Source organism: Balearica regulorum, chromosome 12, assembly GCF_011004875.1.
Source record: "Balearica regulorum gibbericeps isolate bBalReg1 chromosome 12, bBalReg1.pri, whole genome shotgun sequence".
Lineage (NCBI taxonomy): Eukaryota > Metazoa > Chordata > Aves > Gruiformes > Gruidae > Balearica > Balearica regulorum.
Window position 1 is genome coordinate 19088263 of NC_046195.1, and position 21440 is coordinate 19109702.

The window sequence follows — 21440 nt, forward strand, 5'->3', positions numbered from 1 at the left end:
AACATTGCGTTCATAGCAAGCCCTGTCTATCCCCCCTACTCCTTATCTCCAGCATCCACAGATTCTGTATCTATACTTTGGAGAGAACTCGCAAAGAGAATCTGAATAAATTTTTAGAACAGATTAGCTAAAATGCATTGAATATCTGTGTGGACATACTTATTCAGAATTAAAGCACCCCTAATTCAATTTAACTTACTTCACTTCCAAAGTGAATTAAGGTAAATGTAATTGAGGCTACTTAAATTCTGATTAAGAGTCTTGACATCTGCTGCAAGTGAAGCTATATTATCCACAGGGAGTTAATTCACCACCATAAGTGTGGAAACACAACCAACTGCATAGCAGGAAAGCCAGAGAAAAAGGAAATCGTTAGTCCCTGAATTGCAATAATCACCACAGTGTATTTATGTTAAATGCGTATTTAATTTGGGAGGCAACATTCTTGCATACCAAAAAGGGAAATAGACTTACCTTGCTTAGAAGAAAAATCCTATAAAATTTTCCAGTTAAATTTTTATTTTGTAACAGAATTATAATTGTGTTAGAATTCCAGAGAAGACGGTTAAGGAAAAAAGAGATAAAGTTTCATCACAGTAAGTGCAACAGCAATGAAATTTCCCTTGCTAACTCATGGTTGCGCAAGTGCCCATCTTTACGTGGGCATAGTAAAAAATGTCTTAGAAAATTATTCCAGTTTACACAACGCATCACAGAAAACCCATGTGCGCCCTACTGTGCTTTCCTTCTCCCTATCAATTTGATGGTTAATACGCTTGTTTTTACCTGATTGCAGAATGAGTGAAACCTCAAGCTCTTGCTGCCTTGATGCTGTACCTGTTTCAGGCCATATTGATGAAGAACTATACTACTATTGACAGTAAGAGGCCTCTGGATGTCCTTGAATGGCCTCGTGGTTTCAACTCTTGGTTCAAGGGTGCCATCCCTACACATGATAGAATTACTTCCTATACTGTTGGTGAAGATGCACATGCTAGATACAGTTCAAAAGCTGATCTGATTTTACTATATGTCAAGAGTTCTGTTATTTGAAAAATCAAGGTTTATTAAACTTTGCATGTTATTCAGTTCATTCCATGCCATTATCACACTGATTTTTTGTGTACAGCAGCAGTTACTTACAATTGAACTGTGAATCTAAAGCTTAAAAGCAGTTTTTCAGCTTATCCTTCACTTCCCAGCCATAGCAAAAGCAGAATTGCTAGGGTTATTGGCCTACCCTGGGCTTAGGAAGACCAGCAAGCACCTGAATAAAGACTACAGCTCCAAAGCAGCAAAACGTTGCCTGAGAACAAAACAAGATAGTAGTGGCCAAGGGAATACGTACCTTGCCTACTAATCCTCCTCAGCTCTCTTCACATGTCTACAGGTATGTGAAGTCCTTGTGATCTCTGGCCAAGGCTTTCGTTGTCCACGTCCTAATTCATGTTGTTCTGTATTCAGACGAGAGCGGCATGCGTGATTCTAGAGATAAATGAGAAGGAAAGCTGTCACCTTTCCCATGAAGAAATCCAAGACCTTTTCTGGACCAGCCTCAAACCCAGTAATGAAGGACTGAAGCTCACTTTCTATTGTATACATGCATTTTTTCTAACTTTATCTTCTAAAACTTTACAAGGTTTGACATTTCTTTCTTCCTGTACACCTCATTCCAACAGCTGCGTTGCCACTGGAAATTTCTCCATAGTCTCTAATATTCATGCTGTACATGTTGAGAACGTGGGGTTTGGCCAAGAAATTTGCTGCTTCTCCCTTCCTTCTCCTAGATTTCAGTCGCTTAGACTTGCACTGTAGAATCAAGGGTAATTTCAGAGGTTTTGTAAGAAATTTTCAGTAGAATTCTGAAAGCTTCTTGTCTTTCCTACAAAACTTCTCCTCAGAAACACACTCTAGAGATACCCTAAATAGTAACTTAAAGCTGTCATCTTAGCCTGATGGGATAAGATGTAGCAAGCTCTACACCAGCTCTCCTTGTCTACCCCATAGAAAGTGTGTCGAGGATATGGCTCTGCCTGTATACTACTCTCCTCTACAAATTCCCCAACACAGTTCAGCTTATTTCCAGGTAGTACCGGAACTTTCAAACTTCTTAACTTGTTTTAACTACCTTTCACTACAATCAGAATTATTTTTTTTATTAGAAAAAAATCAGATGTATTTTAAAAATATTGTTTGAAATAGAAATGCAAAAAAGTTGACTAAAATGATGGGGAAAAAACTCACATCTGAAATGGAAACATTTCATTCTGAAAATTCCCTTAACAATCAAAGTCCACACTGACACCAAGTGAGAAGAGAGAAAAAGATGCTACTTGATATTTCTGAGAGATTTATTCCTCTGAGAAAATGTTGACAAAGACAGGGGAGAAATAAAAAAAAAAAAAAACAACCAGAAAAAAACCCACAAAAATCCCCAACATGCAAAAAGAAGTAGGGGAGAATACTTAAGGGACATAAATATATAAGGGATACAAGACCTTCCTACTTCATACCCAGAACATTTCAGAGCAAGACTAATAATACGATTTTAATGATACCCATGTAGGAATCAGTTTTGCTACCTGGAATTTCTTGCCTGAAAAAGTGATCAAGGCCTCAGCCTCAGGTAACTCATAGAGAAATAATATGTGAGAAAAATATAATTTTAATGTCTTCTACCAAAAATGATGACCAGCTGTGCCCTCTATACTAGCGTTATTAGTTCATTACTTCCAGATAATGGGGAAGCAGCTTTGCTGTGTGGTCGTAAGTGAAGTAGACTGGAGTAGTGAGTTCAAAAGTGACGGAAAAAAATAATTCCAAGAACTCAACTAAGAAGCTTACTGGAAAAGTGGGGCTGAAGATCTAAATGCAGGAGGTGGATGATTCAGTAATGAATGGAAGGCTCATTTTGACAGTTTGGGCTGCCATCCAAGCTAATTTATTTCCAAGCCTTCAGTTTGCCAACTGAAGTGGCTGAGAAATAATAGGCCCCCAAAAATATTTCTAAGGAAACACAATGCCCATTATCACTGAAGGAGAAAGAATCTGCACGTTTCAAAGAGGAAAAAGAAATTTGAGATCTGCCAACTTTGGCCAGTTCCAAATGACACAGGAAAGAGCAGTTACAATGTAGTGAAAGGAAAGAAGTAGAGTATTGTTAAATAAATTCAAAGTAGAAGTCATCATAAAAAATAGACACAATAAATAGAAGGATGTTTCTTTCACTGAGAGATGATTTTATGGCTGAGCCCATGCAAGCAACCTATGATAAAGAAAAGAGGCAGGGGCATAGGAGAAATGAAAAAGAAATTGGTAAAGAGCCATAGCACATAATAAAATGAAAAATAACGAGACAATCTCTTTATATTTGACTTGGTCATCATAGAATGTCATACAAACCGGTTTGGATATTTTATAAACATTAGAGACTTAAAAAAACTCCCCCACACAAACACTTTGTAGCTGTCACTAATGTCAACACCAGCAAGAAATGTCTTGTAATTGTCACTGGAGGTTAAGCCTGGGCTTCCTTGTCCTTCCAGTCACACAGCACCTGTATGATCTCAGCCAAGACATTTACAACATTGTTTGCATTGAGCACAGTGCAGAAATGCCCAACTCACCGGTAAGGCCACATGGCACAGCATAGAGCTGTGTTGGTTTAACACTTCAAGCTTGGAAACAGAAAAGCCATGTAACGTCCAAGGGTCAGGCAGACGCAATACCAGTCCTGCTCAACAGGAGCTGCCCGTCCCTGTGTTAGTGTTGAAAATACATCCACAGCCACTCTCTACCTTCATACTCTGTTTTTTTATGTTTACTAAGATGACAGCTCACTTAGAAAACAGAAGAGAAGCAGGAGATTTGATAAGCATTTTCCAAAAAGCAAAAGGGTTTTTAGAGTAGAGCAACCAGATGTTCCCCACTAGAAAAAAGGAGTTAGCTTTATGTGAAGTTAAGCAGAATGAGATTTTAAGTGTTGAGAAAGCATTTCGTGGCTTCAAGAAATACCTATGGAGGTTGCATACTCTTTCTCACCACAGACTTCTGTGGAGAGGCTAGACATTGCTGGCATATATATAAAAAGCTTTTTTTGTTTAATTTATGAGAACACATTAAAAATGGTGATTATTTCAAAAAATATTTCCTTATTATAATTTTTTTCTACCTAAGGGCACAAAATTGCTGTTTTCTGGTATAGTGGTATCTCACTTGCTTCAAGACCTGCTCAGCAAAATGCTGAAGTTACCTGTTAACCTTTAGCTTAGGGTTTCCTAACACTCAGCAGCTGAAAAACGCACCTTTCTCCATGCTACACACTCGATGCTACAAACACCCTTTCGTTTTGCCAGCATTGTGCAAAAAAGCAAAATAACATTTTGCTAGGAGACTTGCCAGCCTTTTGCATACCATCCCTTTGATGCCCCAACAACAGATGACTATAGAAATGGCTTTCTCAGCCTCCTAACCATCTTCCTGATTTGAAACCTCCTTTTTTTCTGTAAGGTAGGTTCAGCCTGCATTTTTAAATGAATGAAGGAAGAATGAAACTACTGTAATCCTTGCAATAGACAGATTTCTAAATCCCAGGTGTTTTTAGATGCATGTTTCATGGCAGATGGTATTGAGGACCATTCCTAATAGATTTATACAGGTGCCCACTACCTCCATTTCCACTGAGAAGGAAATCTAGCACTGAAGGTTATTTTTAATACAATTCTTCTACCAGGCTACTTAATTAAATGGGCACTCAAACCTAATGTGTTCCCTCAGGGTAAACCTAAATTGCAATGGGAAGGTACGACTGCAAGTTATGCAGGCATACCAAGCTGAGCTTCCACCTCATGAGTATCACACCTGAGCAGGCTTCATTGCAGACTGTATCACTGCACACATATTCATATAACTCTTGTCACCTCTGTGTTTTTTACAGCAGCAAGATTAAAACTAGCTACAGCAGAATCAGGGCCAGTATTGGACTCATAAAATATTTGAGAAGATAAGGTTGGAGTCCCTTCCCCTTCCAATCACCCAGCGAACCTCTACCTAACTTAATTTCAGAGCCTTTGTAACTGCCCCCATTGCTTGCCCCTAAAGCCAATAGTGTTTCCATGTACTCATTTGCAGCAGAGGTACACTTTTAATAAGTATGAACTGTCATACCTTGCAGTCTTTTCATGTCAGTTGTTTTCATGGGTGGTCACCTCTCCACAGCAGAGCCCAAGGGTTTATTCAACACCTTGCAAATTGATTCTTCCTCATGAGAGGGTACTGGCTGGATGCCACTGAAACAGAAATAACCATGTTTCCGGATGTGAGATTGTTTGTGTTTATTCAATAAGTTGCATCTTCACAATATTCTGTTATTGGAAATCCAAGTATTTTAAGAAATTAACCTTTCGATGGAATTCTGACAAGGCAGGATATTTTGCTGGTAGATGAACAGTATCCTGTCACACTTAAACAGATTAATATTTGCGAATTTTGACATAATTACTGATTTCCTCAACAGATTTAAAGTCTAAGTTTATCTTCATGTTAATCCAATTTCATGCCTAGAACAGAGCAAGCACAACAGAATGTCTTTCGTAACCTTCTGGTATCATTAATTATTGCTACATTGGGAGTTACAGCATGGAACAAACAGGTTTTTAAATGGAAATCATTTGTCTCTCAGCAGGGAGACTCAACAGTTTTATTTCCTTCAACACCAAGCTGCATTCAAGTAATCTTGTTTCATGGTGATCCTCCCTCGACAACCTGCAAGTCAATGGTGAAATCCCATCTATTTTCTCCCTGGATTGGTCAAATATGCTGCCCGTAAGGGGAGGTGTCTATTTCCTCTCCTAATTGTGGAGGAAGGGTTTTCTATATGTTAAGGCCACGCTTTCCCCAAGCTGTGGGCATTTGGTCAGGTTTCCTGGTGGTTTTCCACAAAAGGAAATCCCCTAACTCATTAAAAAAAAAAATAGATTAATTGACCGGTTCAGTAACAAGCTGCCCCAGGACCCAATAAACTTTACAAAGGGTACATTCCAATTACGACTGGGCTCAGCATGAACCTGATAACTAAGCCAGCGTAATCTTTCTCCAGCATTAAAGATTTTTTTTTCCCTTTTTCCCCATTAATTTAACTCTTTCTCACCACTTGTGGATTCACTAACTTATATTCCCTTTCGCTGTGAATGTTAACCCTACTGAACAACTCCCAGCAACATGATCTAACAGGGTCAATAGAACCAACCACTGGTCTGCAGTCACTTTCTTCACACTGCTGTGGCCTTGGAAGAAGGGTTAGCTGCCTTCATCCACACTTTGCCTGGTGTCATAAAATAAATCCAGATCTCAGCCCAGGACAGGGAAGAGGGAAAGTGATCTTCTCACAGTAGAAACATCTGGTGGAGCAGTTGGAACCACTTGCTAGCAGAGTAGAGCTGCAAGCCTGCCTTCAGTCTGTGAGAGGGTTGGGAGGGATACAGGGTCTTTTGCTAACAAGCATAACTGCAACAGCAGGAGAAGGAAATAGGAGGCAAACATCAAGTTAAGGAGACAAAAACAAAGGTTACTGGCTACAAAACATTCCTTGTTTTATATTCTCATACTTTAGTCCTCCATAGTATTAAACAATACACACACATAAGAAAGAGAATCTCAGACTCGAGTCCTCCTAACCCTTTTGTGCCCATTCCTGTTCCAAGGCACTGTCTAGAAAAGCCGGATGTTTGGTAACACATACATGTCAGGTGTGAGTAAGCCTGGTTAGCCAAAAAGAAGAGCTCCTAGTTTTAGGTCTTTGCAGCAGTTCTCCACCTGAGGCACCAAGCTGCATGCAGATACAGAAGACTGCGCTTCGACTCTATCTCCTCTATTGTGGAAGCTCAGGCAGAGCACAGGGTTGTCCTCAGGAACAAAAGAAATCTTTTGACCACTCTGGCAGTATCTGGATGTGGCTCAAATAATCATTAGGCGTCTCCTCCAGAGACAGGACACAAAGGTGAGGTGGAAGTGTCCCATGAACTGCATCTGCTCTGCAGAACCCACAGCCTGACCCTGCTGCTACACAGCCTGGCTTGGGTACTGAACCCAAACTGTTCCACCAGACTGAACACTACTGACGCAAGACAACTTTTCTTCACAGAGGCTTATTTAGAAAATATTCAATGATTAGCTGACTAGTCATGTAAAGCAAATTTACACACCTACCTGGTAACTACTGCTACTTTTAACACATAAAAATGCACAGAAAATTGTACAGGAGACACTTAAACTGTTTGGACCTACATCTACTTCTGCTCAGATTTAGAATATAATTTTCGTACATTTATTACGCCTAGCCTTCACTGTATTTCTTATAGGAACAAGAATAGCTGTAATTATTGTTGTCAATCAAAGTTTCTCTGAAGTCCTCAGCTTTACTGTTTCAATAACTTATTTTTACCAGTGGCAAATGTCTTCAACAAACACTAGAGCCTAATTTGCAGTTTGGTTCCCTTGTCATTTTCTGAGTCATCTTGGTGGAGTGCTGTGAGGCAAGAGATTAGTTTTAGGACTTTTTTTCATCTTCCCTTTCTTTACATCTGAGGGCTGTTAAGAAGTTTGGTTTCAATAGCTCAGACATATCCAAGGCGTACTACAGGTACCGAAGGTGCAATGAAATACAAAGTTTATTCTACTTCAGTACAAAGAGAATACCTGATAAACTGTTCCAAAGTCAGCCTTAGCACATGCAGGTGCAGCTGTTATCGATTTCATTGGAATAACAGTTGCTCACAACTGGTGCTGGATTTAGCCCCTTACAAGTAAATTCCTCAGCAGCACATAGGTCTCAACTGTGATTGTACACGCACTGGTGTAAAATCAGAAGTAATTCTACCAATGATGTGCAAACTTCAAGGTAAACATCAGCCTCCCAAAATAGCTAAGATGCCAAAAATAAACATGATGCAATGCTGATGGATTTATAGGTAACTGACAGTTTCCTCCTCAGATTCTTAATCAGGTGTCACCGAGAGGTGCTAATAGAATTAGGGATGAGATATGGATTAATAGGAAGAAAATATCATAACCTCACTCTTACAATAAAACAGTCTGTACGCTATATTCACCCGCGAACTGCACCATTCTTCTGGTAGCATGACATTTGCTAAAGCAAAAGCCTGTTGATAATTCTCTATAGTCCTATAGAGCACTCTGCCATGGCTGCTCTTCAAAAGGCCATATTTATCCCCTGGGAAATATAGCTGTATTAATATGACATTTTGTCACAAATTAATCTTAAACAGGGGTAATATTTTTGACACTGAGTTGAAACTGGAACTAAAAGGCAGTTCAGGTGGTTAAAGTGGCAATATCCTGTAGCAGACTTATATTCCCTGAGATAATACTGTTATGGTGTAAGTACCAATGTATTGGGATGTACCAAGGGGGAGAACTGTGCAAGTCTTTCTTCATTTTAACAACGGACATACAGGATCATTGGTCTTCTACTCTATTACAGCTGGTAGTACAGTAATGCCCACTGATCCCAAATATCAGAGCCTATGGTGCCAGGTGCAGTACAGAATAACAAACCTTGTGCTCAGAAGAAGCAGCCAAGACAGATAATTAGCACCTCATCTACAATGATGATGGGCTGCACTGCAGAAAAGTAGACAGACAGTTTAAAAATATTTTTTTAAAAAACCTAATTTCTCATTAAAGCGATTAAAAGTGGCCTGGTCTGGTTTTTAATTGAAGTCCCGTGGCACAAGTCAGTTGTGACGAAAGGGATTCTCTGTGATGTGCTCTCTTCCCTGCTGTGGAAGTTCCCAGATTTTGTACAGTTCGTCAATGCCTGGCTAATTAACACAATGTAATCTTGCCACTTACACCCATTTCCAAACTCATTTGTACATAGGTTCCACTATTATAGAAATCAGGATAAATTCACAATACAGATTTCCACAAGAGCTGACCCTATTATACAAAGGATGCTGTTAACCTTTTTTATTCCATTCCTCCAAACTACATGATGCTGATGGTCACTGAAGATGACTGGTGATTTGGTACACCGAAATATTACCTTATGGGCACTTCAGTGTACATCTCAGATGTTCTTCACCAATTGCCTGCCATTTGCCTTTAATAGGATCATTTTCATGAAGACTAATGTCTCCTCCCTGGCTGTTTAACTCAATTTCCCCCCTGAACCTGAAGGCTGCAGCTAGAGGCCATCCAGAAACATTTGTGTTATATGAAAGACTAAAATATCTACACCTCTGATCTGTTTAATATCTATCTTCGAGATGTGATGTGAAGCCCGCTGACCACTAGCGGTCATTAAAGATCCTATGGTAGTTTTTGCAAGAGCAGAGGGTATTATTAACTCCAGGATCCTGGCCATATTCCAGTCTGGATAATTACATTCTACTGCACTTAAATTCCCCCTGCAGTTTCAGTTGGGGAACTTCTGTTCTTCACTTCCTCTTTTAACAACTGCAGTGAAGTGTCGCTCGCGCTGAATTGCCAACACGTTCCAGCCCTGAGCTCGGGTATGGGACTTGGCCCATGGGTACACATTCTGCAAAATGCTCTGGGACTCGTTAGTAAAGGAGGTGCACAACGTGTGACCTAGAAAACCATAAAAATGTAGTTCCAACCTCAGCGATACTGCAGGTTGATCACAACGCTCACATGTTGCTGGATTTTATTTCTGGTAAATGCAATCAACAGGAAAGGTCTGGTTATCTATCAATGGTGCCCTGAAACTCCCCGGCCTGGACAAAGAGCTTTTGCTGGTGAGCATTTTATCAACTGCTCAAGCAAGTGTAAGAATCAATCTGGCTGAGATCTAAACTTCAGGCCTTTCTACAACTGAGTAATCACTTGGCTGTACTGAGTGACCACAAGTTTTTAGGTAACAAATGGATCTTCTGGAAACAGATCATAAATACAAGCACCCCCAGTTTCTGTATTGGGGGACACCAGAAAATATTGATCTGCAGGGAGGGTTTTTCACTTGAACGGGGAATCACGTTTGTTCATCCAGCTGAGTTGCTTGCTCCTTCAAAGTACTATTAGCTAAGAATGAAATGCAGTGAGGGGTCATAGGGGTACCACTTTCATGACCTAGAGCGAGAGGGCACAGGAAGAGGCAATGTAAGAGTGGGAAGCAGTTCTGTAACTTTGTCGAGAGAGCCAACCCACCACCTATTTAGTTTTAAAGGCTCATTCGATTGACTTTCATTTGAAAAACATTCCCAGGAAATCTAAGTCTGGGACTCAGAAATTATGATGGCTGAATGGACCAATTCACTGAATTATTAAAGAAACCTTGAAAATACTATTTCTGTGTTCATTTGAGAGCAAACAGACAAAATTTTCTTCTCTGAATTCCTCCAGCTTAGCATAAGAAAGATAATACACTGTAGATTCTGTTGCTCCAGGCAACTGATGAGGAACCTCTTTGATGTGCTTTGATTAATGCTCGCTTCTTTGATTCAATGATATTTGGTTCCAACTCTACTTTAAAAAAATAAAAATCCTTACTACCACTGGGAAAGACATTAAGGACACTTGCTTGGAAAACACTTGGGCTTATGTTAAGAGTTCTTATTCAAGATCAGAAAGTTTTGTTGCCTGTATTGTTCTCTCTCCTTTGAGCTGGTCACCTTGACTGCAAACCTGGACACCAGGTATACTCTCCTGGGGTAGCACTTTCCATCTTTTAGAATGACAGAAAAACAGGAGCAAAAGGCACTTCCAGAGATCATGTAGCTCCCCTTCCCTCCGAAACTACCTGATTGTTTCTAGCAGACATCTATCTGTCTCTGTGATGGAGGTTTCATACTCCCCCCCGAGTGATCTATGCTGGGATTTGACTATCCTACCCACTCACACCTTCAGACAAAGAGATGATTTCAGCAAACAGTAGGCCTCCAGAGAAATACAGCCATTTCTGTAGTAAACTGTGGAAGTTGTATAAAAATATATAAAGCAAACCACTTCGCTTACGTTTGATTAAAAAATGAAAATGGATTATGTATCCAGCCCAGGTGGAAAGGGATTTGGTTAGAGTCGGAACAGCTGGAACCTATCAGGATTCCCTGGCTATTCCACAACTTTGGGATTTCATCATTATTAATTTTGAGTCCAGTAGTTTTGGATTAATCAGACTGGCTCACAATACCAAGCTATCTTAGTCTGACTTCCAGTTAACTGTAGAAGAAACGGCGCCAGCAAGCAGGAGGACAAGAGGACGACCTATTCTGTTTCATTCACAGGGCAGACATCCTCAAGGTCTCAGTCCAAGAAAACTCCCACTTGTTTCTGAACGAGCTGTTCAAAAGCAGCGTTTTTCCTGAATGGATCAGTACAGCCCATAGACTAAACGCTATTCTAGAACAAGCCAATGGCATTTTTATACTGCTCTGAGTTAATACCAGTCTACACTGCAATGTGTATATTGATAGTGGTTTAAGTTAAGGGGGTTTTTTATTATTTTTTTTTTTAAGAAATGTGAATTCCCGTATGCCCTACTTTGGTAGCTTAAAGATTGTAGGAGGTCAAAAAAAAATAGGTCAGTGAAAATAACATTGCAACAAGAAATTAATTGCAAAGAACGTTTAATATGACAGGGGACTACATAAAATCCTATTATATTTCTTCACTATCCTACTCAGTAGTCTGTACTATTGCTATACTCAAAGGCCAGGGCAGTCTCCCAGGGTAAATTGCTACATTAGTTTGACATTTCTGGCTCCAATTAACCTTATATTTGAGCTATTTTCCGAGGGTTTTTTAAAAAAAATCTGTGATAAGGTTATGTTTTTCTATTAGAGTTTCAATTGCTTAATGGCCTGTTCCTAGGTAAGAAAATTAGGCCATAGTTTGACAATATATTGCCTTTGGTGGGAGGATCAGCCTAAGGTATTCCAACCTCTCCATCCTTGCCCCTGTCCTCGCGAGACAACACACTATGCTCTCCTTTACACCCACCCGACTAAGTGCTTCACTGCCATCCAGGAACTAATCTGGCTTCCAAAGCTTGCCAAAACCTCTATTCTTTCAAGTCTGGATCGTGAAGGAATCAGAAGAACAGAGATGATCTTTGATTTCAGGAGGAAAGCAGAATAACACCCCAGTTTTGCAACTAAGGGCAATAGATCAAATCACACCTTAGCTGCTGCAGTTAGCCTGACTGTAAACGTTACGTATGGCCATCACAAGGGCAGGTACGCAGAGGTGGAGGTCACTGAGCAGGATCCCACAGCACTGCTCCACTGAAGGTAGAAAAGCCACCAAATTACAGCCGTTGTGGTTCTGGCCTGAATACCTTTTGTTTATAGCAGTACAGAGACTTACAAAAATAAAACAAGGTGGCTTCCACCAGAGGATGGGTGGTGCCAGATCCTGCTCCCTTTCCTCAAGCTTTAAGGTGCAATTGCACTATACTCCTGGTGTAGCGCCATGTTACCATGAGGGAGGAAGACTGCCATATTCCACTCATTCCTAGGCATGCCTTCACATTTGCATCCTAGGGGATTGTGCAGGAATGGCATAAATTGGATTAGAGGGGTCTTCCATGTGCAAAGTAACCTTAATCAAGAAAAAGCAAGATTTATCTCCTGATCTATATATTAGATCAAAGTAACATGGACTCAAGCAATGCAAACAATTGTCTCAACAAGGAAAGAGCAGGACCAAGGTCTTGCTAATACCTTATGCATGGTGTATAAGTACATTCACTCTGACATTACTTGCAGCTATTATTGGCATTTTGAATAGATATTTCCAATACAGAAAATGTTGCCAGGAACTTGCAAAGATTTGTTGAGGACCAATGAACGCTGCCCACAGCCGCAGGTCCAGCCAGATCTTCTGGCAATGAATAAAAGAGAAAGAAGAAATTCAAGAAACCTTTCTCTGTGGCCACTTGCCCAAATAATGTTCAGCGAACAATACCAATGAAATTAGCTTCCTCCCTCTCCACAGACACAAACATATATTCATCATTTGAACTTCACCAGAAAGTAATTCCTGGGAATAAGTCCTGCTCTGTAATTTGCTGGCAAGCAGTTCGCTCCAAGTATGAAATTTTCAAAACATGAAATTCAAGCTATATGACCTACAATTTGGCAGAAGAGTCAATTTTAATGCTTTAATCACAATTCTGATATAAATGCTTACATTTATGAATGCAAATTCATTAGCTACGAGCATTTGCAAAAAAAAAAAAAAAAAAAAAATCTTTTCGAAACATTCCCAATGTCAAGTCTGTTTATTTTAATGTTTCCAGAATAAAATTACTTGGGAAGTAAAACATCCTAAATTTTATTTTTATTTTCATATTAATGTATTTCAAATGGAAAGAATAATAGCTAGATTTTGCAGATCCGCCCAGCTCCAGTATTAGGTGAGGGGTAATAATACTGCACAAAGCATCATAGAGACAACTACAGAAGTGCGAGAGCTGAGATATGGTTGGCAAGGAAACCACAATTTACAATAGCCTGGATTTTCATAAGCAGAACCTACAGCACTGTAATGTTAATTACGTACAGCAAGGCAACGCTCTGCTTCTGAAGTCAAGTCACTCCATTGACTACCACATGAGCCAAACTAAGCAAATACCGTGCACTTCACCACCATGCAGAGTTTCTCTGATAGATCCAATGAAAGTAAATGACAAAATTCTCCTTTATTTCAGTGGACAAAGATCAGGACCTTGGGCCTTATTTGATTTATTTTCATCCATTCTTAATACCATTTACCATCCAAAACTAAATGGTATGGTAAAATCCACATCATGCAATACAGTTCTCTACTTAAAAACCAAACAAACAGATTTTGGAGATACACAGTGAGAAAATAATCATGGCTAAGGTTTTCAAAAGACCAATACTAAATTTAGGTAACTTATTAAAAGTCATGGTATCGTCTTTAAAAGCACAGGAGCTCTTGAAATCACATAACAATAATGAGGACGCTTATTTATGCCTAAAGAAATTTCCAGTTTAAAGTTTTAGTAGCCATCAAAACTAACTAAAATGATACTTCTGAACTACAAAAATCATTCACTTCAGTCCTGAAATCCTGGTCAGTATCTTATTAAAATAAGGCATATACAGAAATTATTAAGCCAGATTAAAGCTACTACTGAAACGCGAAGCACAAGTGTGACTCGCAGCCTACGTGGAGATATACAGACTGACAGCAGACTTCAGGCAAATTTCAGCTCCAGTTGCTCAGAGCAGTTGGCTGTTGCTCTCTCCCTTCTTTCCAGCACCTCAAAATCAAAGAGCTCAACCCCAAAATAAGTAAGATCCAATTTAGAGAAACCTTTCCAGAATTTAACTCTACACCACATATCGATAGTGCGTTCTGAACCTAGCCATCTGAGATACAGACCCTACCAGTAAACCTAAAGTCACGAGAGATCCTGCCCTCCGTGCAAACCTGCTGTGCTCTGTAGCTAACCCCTGACCAAGTCATTCCTGCCAAACACGAGGCGTTTGGAGGGCTGTGAAGCCCGGCGCTAGACCCAGAATGTCGCTCACCCCTCCCAGCTCGCCGCTGCCCAAGATCAACAGAGCCGGCCATTATGTAATCTTCTGCCAATTTGCATTGTAAATGCCGTCTGAGCACCGCTTTATCCATCTGGAGGTTACCGGCATATCATTTATTTATTGTGTTGTCTAAAAATTACCTTTAGAAATATAAATGCTAATTTGACTGTAAAAAGATTGCATCAATGCAGAGAATCAGGCTGGGGGATGTTTTCTACATTCATTAATGCAAAATAAACTGTTCTGTTTTTCAGGAGCTAAGGATCAAGGACTGCCTTTTACATAATTAAAACTCTGAAATTTTAATATTATCTTCCCTGCACAAGATTCGGAATTCAGGAAACACCTCTCGGAGTATTAATTGTGCAGAATAATATGGCTGGCTGTCTGTATGATCTCTCCATCCTTTGATGTTTAAATTGATCCTAGTATTGTGGAGACAGCTTCTGCAGAACTGATTTCCTTGTCTTTATTTTAGCTAGGTTCATTCAAAGGGCAAAATATCTAAGCATTCAGCTTTTGACCCTACTAGCAAATATTTAATGTATGAATTAAACTGGACAGGGCTTTGCCAGAAGCTCTCTTCATGTTTTATTTCTGAAGCTATTTTTACCAACATTTAATCGCTTAAATTTAAGGAGATAAAGACATCTCTGACAAACTGTGTTTATTGAGCTAAATGCCATCAAGGAAAGCCCTTTTATTTTTTTATAATGGGCTCAGCGCACTTTGCATCTCCAGCTTTATTCTGAAACACACTGTTACCATCCTAGAGGATGATACAGTAGCTAATACTACCACTAAATAAATGCACAAGTAGATGGACACAGGAGGCAACTTGACAAAGAGATGGATGGATAAACTGGAAACTGCCTTTAATAGGCTCCCAGGAAATAAAAGAGTGGTCTACAATCTCCAGTTACTCTCCTGGCCTTTCTGTATATATTTACAAGGGACCATTCTGTAAAAAGCATCAGAAAGCAAACAACAGCCAGGCACCTGATTAAAGGTCAAACCAGCAGCAACAAAGCACAAATTAAAAGGGAAAATCCTGATTTCACTCCCCCTCCCCTGCTCCCACCAACCAGTAGGCATTAGAGACCAGATTGCTGGGAGTCAGCAGAATAAAAAAACATTTTGGATCTCCAAATATTTTGGATATTAATGTCTACGTTTGGGATGGCCAGCAAGAGGAGAGGGTTTTAAGAACAAATAGCCAAAAGGTGGAGAGGGCAGCAGCAGAATGGGAGAATGACAAAACCAGGCCACCGCCAGGTGGAAAGGGCATTGGGAGAGTGTGATCAAGTAATTAGCAGGTGGAAGGTGGTTAAGGGTCAAAATCAATCTGTCAGGGGGCAGCAGGGAGGTATAACCACTGGCTCTTGGCTGGCCAATGCAAGAGGCGGTCCGTAGGCTGCTGGGAAGAAATTGCTGACAAACATTTGCACTCTCCAGAACGGCCCAAACTTTTACTGTACACCCACCATTGCTGCTTCTGCTACACTTGCTCATTTTTGAGGGGAAAACAGGACTTCTTAGGACTTCGCTTTCCCTCCAGTAGATAGATGAAAAACAGGCAGTCTGCTATGATAACTAGTTTCTTGTCTATCTAAACAGGGGGACAGATATTCCCAAACTAATTCCAGTCTGCAAACCATTTTAATAGAAGTAGTTAAACATAATGTTCCCTTCACTTCCCAGCTATCTTGGACCCCAATTTGTTTCTTTTTAATTCTTTTTATTAGGACTTGCCATGGCAAAAGGAGCAAAACAATACAAACAGCAAGTATAAGCTAGACACATGGGGGAGGTTTTTCCTCCAAAGAGATGAGGGGAATTTATACACTCTTCTGAATTCAAGAACACAACTGTGTCTCTGTCTTTCTGAACTTCCCATCCTTTGATGTTCAAATTCATTCTCAAGTACTGGACAGAGCACTGCAGAACTGATCTCGTTCTCATTTTTGTGAGGTTCATTCAAACATCAAAAATCCAAGTATTCAGCTTTTGACCCTAACTAATCTGATGAGCAGTACCACACACAGGAAAACTGTCTATAGTAAAAAGACAGAATGGCAAGCGCTGAGCCAAACTTCCCCACCACACATCCTACGGGACAGACTGTTGACAAATTTCCATTTACCGTCAGGGAAAGAGCAGTGTTGTAGCAGGTAAAGCCCTTCACCACTGTCCAGTCACCCTTTGGTGCCCCTGCAGAGGCCAGTAATAGTGGTGATTTTTGTTATGGGGTAGTGATCTGTAATTTAAGTGGAGACATTCATCATTCAGAATTCACAGTCGAACAAGCTGCTCAATGATGACCCATTGAGGGCACTCCCAGCCATGAAACCAGACTCAGACAACAAGCTGGCGATATAAACACTCATGTTTAGGGATAAGTGTTTACATCCTCTCTCTCTCACTACTTCTATTGTTTAATAAATGGGTTGAGACCTCATGTGATGTCCTTCAAGAGGCTATAAAGAGCTACACGAGTTCCAGCAATCAAAAGAAAAAGGATACTCTCTTAATAGTCCACACCGATGATCCACTCACATTCATCATACATGGAAATAAAAATTAAGTGTCCAAAAATCAGAAGACCAAACACACGGCTTTATTGCACATAGGTGCATTAATCAACTGTTCTGCTTCCTTAAGAGCCAGTTCCCAACTATTACTATTTCAATAGCAACTGTGGAGCTATGTGCTGTCTCCAGGAAAATGAAAAAAGAAGAAAATAAAAGGGGTGGGGAGGGAAGTGACATCTTTTCACCAAGCAGCCTCTAAATCCATTTTCAGGCAGGACTGAGCAAAAATGCTGAGATTTTTCATGGAGAAGGGCTGGAAGTCAATAAAATTCTGAGAACATTTCATGGCCAGCACACCATACAAGGGACGTTTGTGAGTAGATGATCAGGCATTTTTATGACTGTCTAGTTACCGTACCCATCTAATTACCTATTGGAAAAATTCTATCCATCATCTATCATCTACCTTCAGTGAGAACAATGCTACTGCCGCTCCAGTTCCCCAGTCAAAGCAGATTGCCAGGAACAGTAGCAATAATGACATCCCCTTCTGTCCTCACAGGAACTGAACACAGAAATATAGCTGCTGGGATTCTTCTGCACACTTTTGCCAGCTCTCTTGCCAGGATCTAGCTGTAAGACAGACTGGATCCAGAGATGGCTTCATAAAGTTTAAAAAAAAAAAAAAAAAAAAAAAAAAAAGTAAAAAAAAAAACCAAACAAAAAACCCACAAAAACCCCCAATGACTAGATGTGCCCAATAATTGAGAAAAGAGACCCTTTCCTTCACACAGCTATATGAAACTTGCAACATTATGTGAGAAAGAGCTTTAGCTAAAATATAAAATAGGACCATCAGAACTCTTAGGATTTTGCTCCCACCACTGATCCTTGTGCAATTCATTTCACTCATCTATGCCTTGGTATCCCTTGTCTAAATGGGGATGACAGTACTTTCCCATGCCTTGGTGGTTTTGTGAGGTTTAACCCTTATTAACATTTGCAAAGCAGATTGGGACCATTGAACATAAGGCTAAAAAGAATTTTCAAAGCTTTATTACTTGAGAGAAAAATATTGGGCGAAAAAAATATCCCAGTTAGGAGAAGATAACTCTTTTCCCCTTCTTGATGTGGCAGTATTCAACTCTTTGGGACCAGTTTAACCCTGTTCTGTAAGGCCATTCTCTGGCTCAGCTGACTCTGAACAATCATGCTCTGCAACCACCTTTTTTCATACCCATTACAGAAGGTGAGCAATATTTATTGGTTCAAGCAGGGCCAAGGGCTGACATTAAGCAAATTTCAAGGGTTATTTGAAGTTAATTGAGTTTAATCATGTAATGATTTTATAATTAGTCATAGTTCCCAGTCTTGTACTGAAAAAGTCACACTTAAGAATTATTTAAAAGGAAATTAAAGCCAATTTAGAATAAGCAGAAAGAAACCACACCAGTGATTGGTGGGACTGGGTGAGGGGATCAGAAAGTGTGCTGGCTAAATGCACTTACTGCTTTAGTGCACTGAACCTCTGCCTTTAAGTGCAGCGAGCTGAAGTCCCAGCTGGGGACTTGCACTAAGGGTAAGGACAGCAGTAAGTTTCCAAATGTTAGCCATGCTGACTTGGTGGTATTTCTCACTGGCAATGAGTTGGATGGATCCTGCCCCAGGGGAAAAGAAACTTCAGAGTCTTTCCACCTCACTGGAGCCAGGTCCACCTAGCTGATTCAAAAGCAAAGGCCAGGAAACTGTTTATACATCCGTAAGACAGGACTTGCCAGTGGAAAACTATACTCATTGGTTATATAGGAGAAGGTAAGTCCTACAACACAGTTACTCTAGAACTACAAGCAGGTGCTTGGAAGCTGAATCTGAAATGCAATTGATTTATTGTTTTTTAAAAAAAGAAAGATTCCTGTGAAAATGGCTTGCACAGCAATAAATGAAGCATAAATGAGATCAGCATCGATGAGTTCAGTAAAGTTACGACAATAATGCATCATCCATTCTATCCCCAACTCTGCAAGGCATTCAGGAAACAAGAACATCACACCTCAGAAAGTAAAACTAAATCTGTTCTTACAGATAAAGGACCTGCTTAGGGATAACACCCTCACAGATCATACAGCTAACTACCTGCCTGGTAACAAATACCACTGCTCCTCACTTCCTGCTAATCCAGGACACCCCTTACAGCAGTGTTACGTGCTCTTGATGAGCTGGGTTTCACCACGCGATATTAAAACACAGCATGTAGTGGTGGGAGTTTGCGGTGGGTTTAAATACCAGGTTTTTCTCCTGAGGGTGGAGACAACATGCCAGTCAGCCTCAGATATTTTCACTGTCTGTGTCCCTGAGTCTCTGTATACCGTGAAAATCCAGTCTCTGAAATTTAGCATACCCCTAGGAAGAGAAAACCCATTGCTTCCAGAGAAGAACTGGTATGAGTCCCACCAAAGCCGGTCCAAAGTGCAGGAAAAGTAGTCAGCAGCATGGGAACCACTTGCAATTGTGACTTTTGGGGTTGAGGAGAAGGTGAAAATGTGAAGCAGAAAAGTGTCTCCCAACAACAGGAGCTGTGCTCTGTTCCACCTCACCCCGCAGTAGCAAAAGCCTCCTCCTGCTTTCCCTTCTGGTCCTGCTCCACTTCTCTCTCAAACCCTCCAGAGCAATCAGCACCTGGCCCAGCTCCTTCCCCTGGTCTCATGTCTCAAGACTAAAAGGCACCCAAAGTTTTACCTATGCAACTGAGCAGCCTCGCAGGGTTGCTGGCTGCCTCTGCGTCTTGTCCTACTGCAGACGAGGTGTTGCAAGGTTTCACTGCAGGCTTCGCTCCTCGGTGTGGTGGGGAGCGGCACTATCGCCACGCACCAGTCTTCCCAGCAACAGCAGCGTGGCCGCATTCAGGGCAGGTCCCAAGGACTACGTGACTCATCTGGATTTGAGAAGTCCTCCTGAAAAACAGTGAAATGTTTATAGGTACCAGTTTGATACTTATCACCCTGCACAGAAACATAATTATTGACAAAATGATACTTCTCCTCATCACCTACTGATAATTCTTCTATAATTGTCTTATTTTTACCAAATTGGAGAGCTGATGTGTCCCCAGCCCCTCGACAATGATGAGCCACAAGCAAGACTTGCTGGGACAAATTTTTTCTTTCACATACTCAAATTGTGTGGAAAATTCAGCCAAGGAAAAATAATCAGACAAACCAAAATTCAGAGCAAAAATAAAGTAGAACACTTTCTAACTACATTATATTAAAATTAATTTGATTTTTCACTTCAGAAATAAGATTTTGAAGTGATACCTTCCTACCTTTTTTAACAAGTACATATGTAAATATATATATCTATTCCAACTTGAAATGACTGGTTCTGCTTTTACTGAGGGAGAGAGGATTTCAGTGATAAAGCCGTGAGACGACACTTTCAGAGCAGCCCAGTAAATATCTGGCCTTCGTCCTCTTAAGCAAAGGAATAACTTGGAGGCAATGCTCTGTGTGTGCTGCTGTAGGACCTGAGGAGCTGTAAAGCCTGCCGAGGCTGTAGCGCCTGCCCAGGACAGCATCGCCGTTCAAAACACCACAATGCTGAGTGCTGCCTGATGCAAAACCTTTGGTCCTTCTTGAGAGAAAAATGAAGAACAAGAGGAAGAAGAGATCCACGAGACAGGACTGGGTTCACGTGATGTGCCCAACAGGCAGCAGAATCAGTCAACTTGGTGGCTAATTCTTTCAGAGCAAATCCACCTCCCAGGGCAGCTTCCAAAAGCTAATGCCTTAACTCCAGAAGGCGATGTTTAAAATGATGAGCCTAACAAAGGCTTCTTCTCATTTCAAACACAATCTTATCCGCAGTATTCCTACCCTCTCCCTACAGCCATAAATAATACCAGTGTATTACTTAATGATATGACTTATTTATTATTTATTTAAATGATTTATGTAGAGCCTATAGCCTTAACAACGATAACGATAACGATTCAAAAAACCAGAAGCAACATGAAAAGGAGATGCTTAAATAATTAAAAGCCTCTCTCCTTTCCCGAAAGAGAGCTGAGGAGCACTGTGTTCTTCTTCCTTTAGGTTTTTAGTTCTCCTACAAGTGAAAGGGCAGAGTGCCATTGGCTAAATGCTGGCTTAGCAAAGGAAAAAACAAATCAGAATAACCAGTGTTACTGTAGCTCTTGTCTAGCCTTTCCCATCCATGCATCTCAGAGGAGGGTAAGTACCACAGGACCTATGTTAAAGAAGGTGAAACTGAGGACAAGGAGGTGATACAAATGGTCCGTGGTCACCCAGAATTTCACGTGCAAAGCTGGGCATAAATCTTTTCTTCCATCTGCTAGACCAGA

General features: G+C 40.5%; 1 long non-coding RNA gene across 1 annotated transcript; it reads right to left on the bottom strand.

Annotated features, from left to right (window-relative positions):
• Positions 1-1398: 1398 nt before the first annotated feature.
• LOC142603433 (uncharacterized) lies at positions 1399-20022 on the bottom strand. The gene is made up of 3 exons (XR_012837362.1): positions 19817-20022; positions 5167-5288; positions 1399-1485 (listed from the first exon to the last, which is right to left on the bottom strand). It is a non-coding gene; the product is annotated as an uncharacterized LOC142603433 (long non-coding RNA).
• Between the last annotated feature and the right edge of the window lie 1418 nt (positions 20023-21440).